We start from the raw sequence: 11,728 nt of genomic DNA on the forward strand, positions 1-11,728 counted from the left end.
GTTAACACCTTGAATAAGGTTACTCGTTTCCAAAACTTATAACAAGCTATTTTAATGTTATTCTATTCAATGATATTTTATTGGTTTTTTCAACGTTCGATGCATTTTTTCATGTAATTGTTAGCAATTCACTGATAAAGGTACTTTACTATCTTGTTTAATATAAATGACAATATATGATAAAATACGAAGAAAGCATGGGAAATTACATATTTAGTGTTTTTGAGAATTGTTTGATGATTGATTGATTGATTGATTGATTTTGACCATTGTGCTTGAGTGTTAATATGTTGGTACAAAAGCTCTAATACATTTACACAATGGCACAACATTTTTGAGAGCCGACACTAGAGGCGGTTCAGTCGTCTTGTTTTTGTTATACTAACAGCTTCTATCCGTAAATCACTGAATATATTTGATTCTAAGCAAATTCCATTAAGGTAGGTCGCGCCTCGGGAACATATATTCAGACTCTCAAACTTTTACAATTCTTTTCTGATATACCACCTGTGGGGGTTCATTTTGAAGCTCTTGGCTTAAAAAAACTTCTTAACGGCTTAGTTTTTTTCGAAATTCGAAAATTTCATTTTCCTCAATCGAGTTAACACAGGGATTGTGGCCATTTTGAATTTCAAATACCGGTAAATCGTGGATAATTTGTTTCGCTAGGACCAAAATTTGCACGGTGACCCCCGATTTTTATATTTGATTTTGAAATACAAAAGTTGAAAGATTCCATAAGGAAAAATTGAGCAAAAGTTAAAGTCTTTTACTTTCGAGGTGCATATTACCTTAACATGATTTATAAGCGACTGTACCTTGAAGAATATAGTGTTAATTGACATTTGTAATATCCAAAAGATGGCGGCGGGTTGCACTTTTAGTATCTCTTTTATTGCTGACCAATTCAACATGTTGTTTGCTGTATATACAATTGATTGGCTTATCAGGCCCCTGAGTTGTTACTTATTTATCGCTCAATTGGTCAAACAGGTGAAATTGCAATGAATGATTTCAGTATACGTAATTACCGAACAATTTTTGTTTTTAATGCGTAGACCACTTGCAAAAGTTAAAGCCCACTGGCTGTATGTTGAAGCATTACTTTTATGATTTTACTTGCAAGCTAAAATAAGGTTGTGAGATTGTCCTAATTTAGGTGTGTGCAATGTTGAACAAGTTAAAGATAGCACTGTTTGCCCATGCGGAAAAGCAAAAACCAAGGATACTGTGCTCTGACATGGTATGTTCTGTTTCCTTTGTAACATTGCCAATTTTTGAACATGGCGGGAAATCAAAATGACGTTTTAAATTCGAATTTGTCAAATGTTTAAAGAAGGAATGGTTTCTTAATGCAGTAAAAGCCCATATCTCTTCAGAGGGTAGAATTCAGAAAAAAACAGAAGAGAATCGGTAGATATTTTGAGGTCAACACTGGACAAAATTCATGATATGCGCGTAGCATATTTATGACAATTGACGGATATGGAACACAATATTAATTGCACACGCAACATATGTCTTTGTATATGGAACATTTCAATACGTTGATATGCGTTGCGTATTTCTAGGCAGATCATGAGTATACGTAACGCAGATCTTTATATACAAGTGTACACTGTATTTTTGCATTTTATTAATATACGTACGTGTATACTTAACGTATTAAACACATGTACAGAATCAGTATATGTGTATATATTGTTGTATATCAAGCATTTTGCCTAGTGCAAATTTCAAGAGCTACAGCTGGTAGAGCTTTAACACTCGAACAATTCTCGTGCATTTAGAACGGGATTTACAATCCAACGATATCAAGCATTTTGCCCAGTGCAAATTTCAGGAGTTACAGCTGGTAGAGCTTTAACACTCGAACAATCTTCGTGCATTTAGAACGGGATTTACAATCCAACGATATCAAGCATTTTGCCCAGTGCAAATTTCAGGAGTTACAGCTGGTAGAGCTTTAACACTCGAACAATCTTCGTGCATTTAGAACGGGATTTACAATCCAACGGCCGGGACCAGGTTTCTTCTTCACCGCCTTTTATTTGAATAGGGACTTATGCATGACAATGAATTCAGTCGTTATCAAATTCCGAACATATTGGCTACTTTGACCCAGATGCCCTGAGCACGTTGATTTTACTGAATCGTGAGAATATAGCGGAGCAACTATGGAGTTGTATGTGATCTCGTTGGTTCAGCTCCCAGTCGTGCTAACGCTCAGCTAGTTCACTCCTTTGAGATTTCTCCTCTACACAGAACGGCTTGTCATTGTTCCAAATTCTGACAGCATTATTTTGCCAATCATAATTTCTTATAATCCACTTTGAATATAAAGAAGATTAACCTCTTTTCCTCAGAGAAGATACAGCAAAAAAACAGGATAGATGAACAGTCTCATATACATTACGTTTACTTTTTTGTATCTCCCACACAAGTTCTGTAGATAACTTTGTAAATAAAAGGAACCGACTCATTTGAGTGTTTGGATACGTAGGTGCCAAAACCCTTCGGAAAGGAGTGTGAGAGTTCTAATCATGCAGTCGATGGGTCACGTATGCAAGTTCAGCGTGCTGAGCATGATGGCCAGTTTCAACAAAACCGGAACACAGTGCAGTCTTATTATGCACACCCTTTCATCAGAAATAATTTCTCACAAGACTACATGTATCAACCGTCTTTACTTCATCATATCGGACCCTTCCATTCACCATACACATATCCAAGTACTCATTACCCGCAACCATCTCATGTACCCACTGCTACTTTTGCGTCATCGGCAACATGCAACCCTACGTCGACGTGGCCGCCTCTACCGTCTGAAGGACCGAGTCGACCGCCACCGTCGCCTTCATCACCACAACGAGAGTGAACAAGCAACATCGAAATTTTCGGCCATATTAGTTGTGGCTTTTTCTGCATTTAGCTGAAACTCGTTTATCGTCAAAGTTCTAGATCTGTTTTACTTACCTGTTGCCTTGACTATGTTTCTGAATTCGCAACAGAGACTTGTTTATTTTTGCTAGTTTATTCAACATTTGAACAGATGCGAGTACACATTTTTAATGATGTTTTCATCGTTATAATGTCATATTTTCAGTTCGTTGAATGATTTAATATATATTTGTAGAATATATATTTGTAGTTTCACTTTTGCATTTCGTAATTTCTCAACTTTGATTTAAAGGTTTATGTAGTTTAAAAGTTGAAGGGCATGCATTTTCTAAGAAGTAAAACTTGACAGACGTCTAAGTGACACTCCACTCCACTGTTTATTCTTCTGTGTCTATAAAAACAGATTGGCATCAGTATGTCTTATGGTTAGCCATATATAGTGCCGTCGTAATTAACTTCGGTCTGTACTATCAACACGACAAGTAATTTAGCACTCCCTTGTGTGGTCTATCCAGTCACTTAAATGAGTCGGTTCTTTTTATCTACAATGTTATCTACAAACGCTTGTATGTTACGTACAATAAAGGAAACGTAATGTATATGAGACTGTTCATCCATCCTGTTTTTTGCTGTAGCAATTTTGTAATTTTGTCAACATAGTTTTTAAAGCAATCGACGTCATTTTCAAGGAAACTAACGGAGTAAGTTACATATTTGTTGGCAAAAGAAATGGTATCGATTTTTTGAATATTCACGACAAAAGAAATTTGCGTGTCTGACAGGTGGTATGATGAAGCCGTTTCAGTGCTGATAAAGCTTACAATTTTTAGCGTCTGTAAACATCGTCTTCTTACTTGAATCACTCTTGATTTATAAACATGATAATTTTGCAGCATAATTTTAAAAAAATATCTTGAAATCGAATTCTAAGCTCCAAATTGTTTAGAAATTAATAAAATTGAATAAGCCTGCGGAAAGCAATGTCTGAGTTCACAAATCAAGGAGAATTATGGGTAACCTCAGTTACTGTGCGACAGTTAATTTTGCAGAAATTAACATGGAATAGACTTGACTAGATCAAGTCAAGCCGAATATGTTCATACGGCAGTCCTGTGACAACTTTTGGGATTACAAGCTGTGTGACATTAAGTTTTGTTCAGCGATCAGGTGTATGGAACTTTCGGATATTTGACAAACAGATCTTGGCCTTAACCTTGACCTTGATCTTGGCCTTGACAACGACATACAAGTCGACATGAGGTAGGAGCAAGCCTGTCGGTAGCGGAGTTGGGTTCATCACATATTAAGATATTGCCATACGGTGTTTTTCAAACGGGTTCGAATTTACAACGTACGGCACCAAGTCACCTAGCGGAGAAGCCACAGACAAAACCGCTCGGCCAAATACCCAATCTCAAAAACAATATTTTTGACTGCGGATCCTCCACACATTGTAAAGTTCGTGAAATACTAACGCTCGTGCAATTACTATCACGCAACACGCATCATGCATCCCAAAGAAATTTTATCCAGACAGTTGTGACCTGCCTCCCTTGTAGTTCCTGCTTGTGTTCTACTCATCGCACCATTGGATGATATTTTGCGAGTAAGCGAAAGGTCATTTATTATCCAATCAAATTTCGTGTAATATCTATCGCTTTCGTTAATACGCATTTCACCTCACTTTGGGACGATTTCTGAGAATGTTAGATCGACTTTTCCAGTTCATCGATCCAACTCTCCCAGTGGACAGGAACCTAAGAAAATTCTGCTTTTTCATCGTTCCCATAGCGGTTACATTGGATATGAACATGTGACAAGCACATGTGCGAATCTTCAGTATTCATTTGTAAAAAGTAATTCGTCGAATCACTGTGCTAGAGAAGGCTTTCACAGACGAAAGTTATCGTTGGTTATATTGAAACATAATTTTTACTTTTGCAAATTATCAGCAATCCCTTTTTATGCGTTACATGTTGAACAGAAAGAGGTATTAGATGAAGATTCTGCCTGCGAAACAGTGTGTAATTCATGTGTTTTTACTTATCTATTTTTAAATCAAAGTAGGCCGCATCATGAGGCAATCTGTCGCCAGATTTGTCCTATTTGCAGTTGGTATTACATTCTTTCTTATCTGTTATGGAGATATTTCATGGGAAGTGAGACACGACAGCTATTACAATAACATAGTTATCAAGGTACGCAATGATGTCAAATATTTGCGGAAGTGTTGAATTAATGTTAAACGCGGAATCTAAGAGCAATTTTCGTCACAATCCTTCAAATTAATGTGCTTATTACGGCGATTTAATGGTGTATTTATTTGTCTGCTATTTGTTTACGTGTTATGCAAACCACAGAACAAACAATTCCAAATAAAAATCATCATAAAAAAATCAACATTTGCGTAGGCAAAGCCTCTATTAGGATCAAAATCCGAGCTGTGAAAATAGCCGAGCTGTACTGCCAGTCACAAAGTGATTTCACTTTGTGATTAGCATGCGACTTTATTAGCTTGTCAGGGATGTCGCTTTCCATTTCAGTCAGCTGCAGAAACTTCATGAATGTAGGGAGCATAGTGCCTATCTAGCAGTAAAATTGGGTAATTTGCTGATTAGATGTCAAATTTCCTGTCGCCACTGCTGTAAGATTTTATCACACAGTTAAATATACCCGTGGCCACTTTAGTGTTGATCAAGCCTACTTGCAAACAGAAATCCTGCTTGTAAAAATACACCCTGCCAAGGGTTGTAAATGAGAGCTAACGATTGGCACTCAGTGTTGAAAATTGAGACATTAGATACTACTTCCATTTATTAAAGCCTCAACGGGATAATTGGTTTATTAAGGCAACACACTTTTATGCGATCACTGCTATAGCATCAAGTAAAATTGTATGTCCCATGCAGACAGTGTGTCTGGCGAAATTGAAATAAAGAAGACTTGAAAATGGACCAGTGCATGGTAATGTTTCATTGTATCTCAATCTTGAACACAGGGTGCCAATCGTAAACTTTCATTTACAATCCCAGACAGAGCTAGTTTTGACTTGTTTGTATCAAGTAGCCTTGATCAACACTAAAGAATTTGTGTTTAGCATTGTGCGCCTTCACGGAAGTAGCTCATTTATCTACAGACAGACAGACTTGCTTACTGTCCTTTGACAGTACAGTGGAAGAACATTTTACATACCGTTACCACGATTAAGACATACACCATGTAAAATCGGCTTGCCAGAGTAAGGGATAGCTATGTTGTTAAAGTCTTACCTTTAGAGAACATCTATCAGGAATGCACATGAAACAAACTATAGGTCTTGTTTGAGTGTCTTAGATTATTCAAATACACACTGCACTGGGATACCTTGTTTTTAATCAGCTACAGACGCTCTCCTTAGGACTTGAGATGGTTGTAAGAATCATCAGTATTCTGGCAGCTCTGTGTTCGCAACACTTATATAAAGGTATTGTCCCTCGTAAACAATTTTATTCGAAGCAAAAAAACTCAATATTTTTTCCGTTATAGCGGCAAGTTATTGCTTAACATTGAGATAATTGTGTTAAGTAGATCAACCTCGCCATGGTTTTGTCATATTATTCGTGATAAACCATGAATATTATCGCATCTGTGGTTGACTTGTGTTGAAAATGAGCGAGACCGTGACATTCCTTCTTTCATATCTGTCTTTTTTGCTTTGAGGGTTATTTGGCGTTGGTCAAAGTCACGTATCGAGGATGAACAGAACATTTCCTGCAGAAGAAATACTTGTACAGTGTATCCACTATTTACGCGACAACAAATTCATAAATATAGTGCATAATCACAGGAAATGAGTGAATAAATTATGTTTACATAAGTTTTTAGATATTAACTAAAACTTTCGAACCTTTACGAGATTACGGGGAAAACGCCTTTTTAGTCCCTACGATGTTGACGTGGTTTTGGTCATGCCTGTGTGTGCGCGAATGCGTGCGTGCATCCGTGTGTCTGTGTGTCCGTCACCAAGTACTTCTCAGACAATGTGTAAACCGATTTCTTTCAAAGTTGGTACAAGAACATTATCATATGTCGTAAATATGCAGGTCGATTTGTTTCACATTACGATCCAATACGGCCGCATGGCGGCAATTTTGTTACAATTTTTTTTCTGGAGCCGTAACTTAGACATGTCTTGACCGATTTTATTTTAGTCGGTACAAAAAACAACGACCAATGTCATACATATGCATGTCAATTGCTTTCACAATGCAATATGACCACCTGGTGGCCATTTTTTACGATTTTTCATGTCCAGAGCCGTAACTCAGACATATTTTAACCAATATCATTCAAAGTTGGTACAAGGACATCGGCCTAGGTAATACATATGCAAATTAATTTCCTTGGTGATATGCGCCAATACGGCCGCATGGCGGCCATTGTGTTACATTGTTTCATGTCCAGAACCGTAACTGTGACATATATCAAGCAATATTATTCAAAGTTGGTACGAGGACATTGACCTATGTTGTATATGTGCATGTCGATTTGTTTCACGATATGATCCAATATGACCGCCTGGCGGCCATATTGGCTATACAGATGCATCAGAGGCTTAACATATGAACTTGTTCAAACAAACGTTTGTATCAAACAAGGCAAACTTTCAAAATGATACAACTCAAACCTCAAGCCAGATTGCCTTGATATTTGGAACATAGGTACCTTGTACAAATTTTATGCAAAGTTATTATCCCACAAATGCATTGGCTACTATTCATTAGCTCACGTGTGTAAACACGTAGGCTAATGTCATAGCGATGTCTGTCTGTCTGTCCGTGTGTGTGTTAGTGTGTGTGTGTGTGTCTGTCTGTCTGTTTATACGATAACTCAAAAAACGCCTGAACAGATTCAAGTCAGATTTAGTACACAGGTACCATATGCTACTTGCAAGAACTGATTAGATTTTGGTTGGTGTTGCTTGCATATTAATGAATTTATACAATATCGTTTTTTTCCGTACAATGGTTTCCCTACTGAGACAGTAATGACAGTGGAGACATATATCAAGAAATTCTGAACAAAATTTCAAGAAACTTTTCACAAATGACAATCTCAGAACATTATGATGATACTGTGAGTGTCATGTCCATCTTCCCATTTGCATATTTAATGAACTTTTGTTATTAGTAAGATAACTCGGAAATTCCTGCACCAAACATGATGATACTTGCAACAAATATTGATCTGATATATCTAATTATACTTAGAAGCATTGGGCAGTGTCAAGTTAATAAATAGCTCATTTGCATATTCTATGAAGTTTTGTAATTAGTTATATAACTCCGATATAGCTTCACCAAATGTGATGAAATCTGCTGCAGATACTGATCCGACTGATATCTAACTGTAGTGTAAAGCATTTAGTTGTGTGCAGTAAATTAAGGGTTCATTTGCATATTTAATGAACTTTGTAATTAGTGATATAACTCTGAAATTACGGCACCCAAGTCAGTGAAATTGGCTACAGATATTGTTTTGATAAATATCTAATTGTACTAAGAAGCATTTGGCAGTGTCAAGTTAACAAATAGGTCATTTGCATATTTTATGAAGTTTTGTAATTAGCAATATTACTCCAAAATAACTGCACCAAATTTAATGAAATCTGTTGCAGATACTGATTCGACAGATATGTAATGGTGGTGTAGAGCATTTAGTTGTGTGAAGTTAATTAAGGTTTTTTTTGCATTTTTACTGAACTTTGTAATTAATGATATGACTCCAAAATTTCAGCGTTAAATTTGATGAAACTTACTACAGAAGTTGATCTGATAAATATCCGATTGTACTGAGAAGCATTAAGCATTGTCTAGTTAATAATTAGCTCATTTGCATATTTCATGAAGTTTTGTGATTAGTCATATAACTCCGAAATAATTGCATCAAATGTGATGAAAACTGCTGCATATATTGATCCGACAGATATCTATCTTTGATGTAAAGCATTTAGTAGTGTAAAGTTAATTAAGGGTTCATTTGTATATCTAATAAACTTTGTAATTAGGTATATAACTCTGAAATTACGGCACCATATTTTTTTGAAACATGCTACAGATATTGATTTGATAAATATTTAATTGTGCTATGAATCATTGAACAGTGTCAAGTTAATTTAGGGTTTATTTGAATATCTAATGAATTTTCTCATCAGTGACATTACTCTAGAATTACAGCATTAAATTAAACAAAATGTGCTACAAGTGTTGATCTGATGGATATCTAATTGTCCTATGAAGCATTGCGCAGTGTCAAGTTAATTAAAAGCTCATTTGCATATTAAATAAAGTTTTGTAATTAGTGATTAAACTCTGAGAGTTCTGTGCGATGTTGAAAAAACCTGCTACATATAGTGATAACATGTGTCTTATTGTTCTGTGAAGCTTACTACTATTAACGAACCTGTTGTAAACACGTGAGCATATGCAGTTCATATCTGGTTTAGTTTCTCTGTCAGTGATGCCAATCTTATAGGTGGTAATGTATTCTTTTATATATTAACAGAAAGTTATAGGACGCACGTTGCTTCAAATGTGGTAATAATTTTAAAAATGACTTTCATACCTGATTGCATATGGCACGTTGAACCACCCAATTCCACTGACGTATTTTTTTATTACTGTCAATGCCATTATTATTGCTAATTGCCATCAATACTGTCTTCCGATATAACTTGTTAAATTCAACAGTTGAACCATAACTGTACTCTGTCCTCTTCAAGGAATTGTAGTCAAAGTACCGATTTTAAAGTGAGTACTGTGTCATCGACGATGATTTGTTAGATTTTGTTTCAATAAGACGCGTCCCTATATGTTTTCTAAGGTCTTTCAAGCATATTACATATTACTTAGCAAACTTTACTAAAGCAACAAACATCCTCTTTAAGATAATATAAATTACACTCAGTCATCCGACTTATTATCTCTCGAAGTTCATCGAAAGTTTACCTGGCGGTGACACACTGCCGATCGTTGTGTCAAGCATACGTCGTTTATCCATGGTAGGTTTGCCGAAAATTTGTCATGTAATGACCTATCACAAAGCTAGCTCTAATTGATTGAAGCATTTCAAACTAGAATTGAAACGGAAGAGAGGTGAAAAGATTACAAGATACCAAAATATCAATGTTACGAATGGATTTAATGAATATCAATATTTATGTTTATTTATTTCTCAGCTTGCTAAACGAGTGCTTTGCAAGATTGTTCTCTTGATAGTTTCCTTGTATCCCGAGGTGTCAGGACGTTTGCAAGTCATTCAACAGACAGTTACAGTTTAGTTTTATTTATGAAAGCGCGGAATTTTCATTCAGATGTGTCTATCAGTAAGTCTTCCTTTTCTTAACACGTGAAATTGCGAATTAATGTACCACCTGCACTAAGCTGTGTGATACAAAGATATTTTAATTTCACCAACATTAGTTTACTACGCCTTGCGAACCATATTCCGCTTCTCAGCAGCATACGTTTTGTACAATTACTATCTTTACTATTTGTCATGCAAGAGTGTGCTGTCCACATATTGAACTTTTGAAGAGACATATCTTTTCCTGTGTTTGAAACTTTTGCATTAAGATTTCTCCAGGACCGTATATTGTCACTGATATACATTTATTAACGTTGTTTTTTGCATGTATCATGAAAATTGATTAAATATTTAAGCAACAAAGCACACCCAGCGATGGTATACCACGAGGTTTTGACCAGTTCACGACATATATGCACGAGCGATACCGAGTGCGTTTATGAAGTGAACTAGTCAAAATCGAGTGGTGTCCCGTCGCTGGGTGTGATTTATTGCTATTATATCATAACAGTTTATTGAAATTCTGGCGTGGAACGTCAAAAACGGATTTTTGCTCAAGCTGAGAGCTCGCGCGTGTGCCAGCCGTGGTATATCGCCAATATACCACGGTTCTTTTCGCGTCTCGACCGATCAGATCGCTGTATTTGCGCCATGAATATACTGGTATGATATAATACGTATTATATCATACCAGTATATTGATGATGCAATTACTGTGATTTCATTTGTCGAACAGAACCGTGGTCTATTCGTGATATACCATGGCTAGCATAAGCGAGAGTTCTCTGCTTGAGCAAAAATCGAATTTTGACGTTCAATGCTTGAATTTCCATGCCAGGAAATGCCAAGAGGATTTGACCAGTTAACCTCGCTGTTAATTTTATTCAGGAAATTACAATAACAATGCTTGGTCGAATGACGCAGTACCTTGAGGGCGGGATCGCCAGTGGTATAGGGGGAGGAGTACCTTCCCGATGGTGATAAGTGGTGCAGATTACCGTCGCCTAGGTGACTGGCGTATACGCGTGTCAAAAGACACCTATGGTTTATTTCCTGTTGACCAGTCGGATGGCAGAGTTGGAAATTCTTGGACGGAACCATTTTGTTTTTTGTGGGTGTCGGTTGTACTTTGACAATAAAAGTAAAGATACACACATATTGAGTTTATTGTCTTGTTTATGAGCGACCAGTATTTCCAACAGCATAAATTGTGTGCATTTGCCCTAGAAGAAATAAATAATTTCGAATAAAACATCGCGAATGTAACCACATTCCTTAAGCTCGACGTACACTTAAGTGCCCCAAAGAACCATGGAATCGCCCGACTTTCGATTGAAGAGACGAGTTTTGCCAAACCGCGTACACAGAAATTTCAAAGTGGCAGATGACTTTATTTTTAGAATCATAGACAGTATAGCGAGATGTAAAAATGTGAAAGAGGCTCCCCACCTAACTATCCTAAATGTTTTTGTGTCGAGTTTGT

Source organism: Ptychodera flava (assembly GCF_041260155.1).
Source record: "Ptychodera flava strain L36383 chromosome 23 unlocalized genomic scaffold, AS_Pfla_20210202 Scaffold_24__1_contigs__length_23054250_pilon, whole genome shotgun sequence".
Classification (NCBI taxonomy): Eukaryota; Metazoa; Hemichordata; class Enteropneusta; family Ptychoderidae; genus Ptychodera; species Ptychodera flava.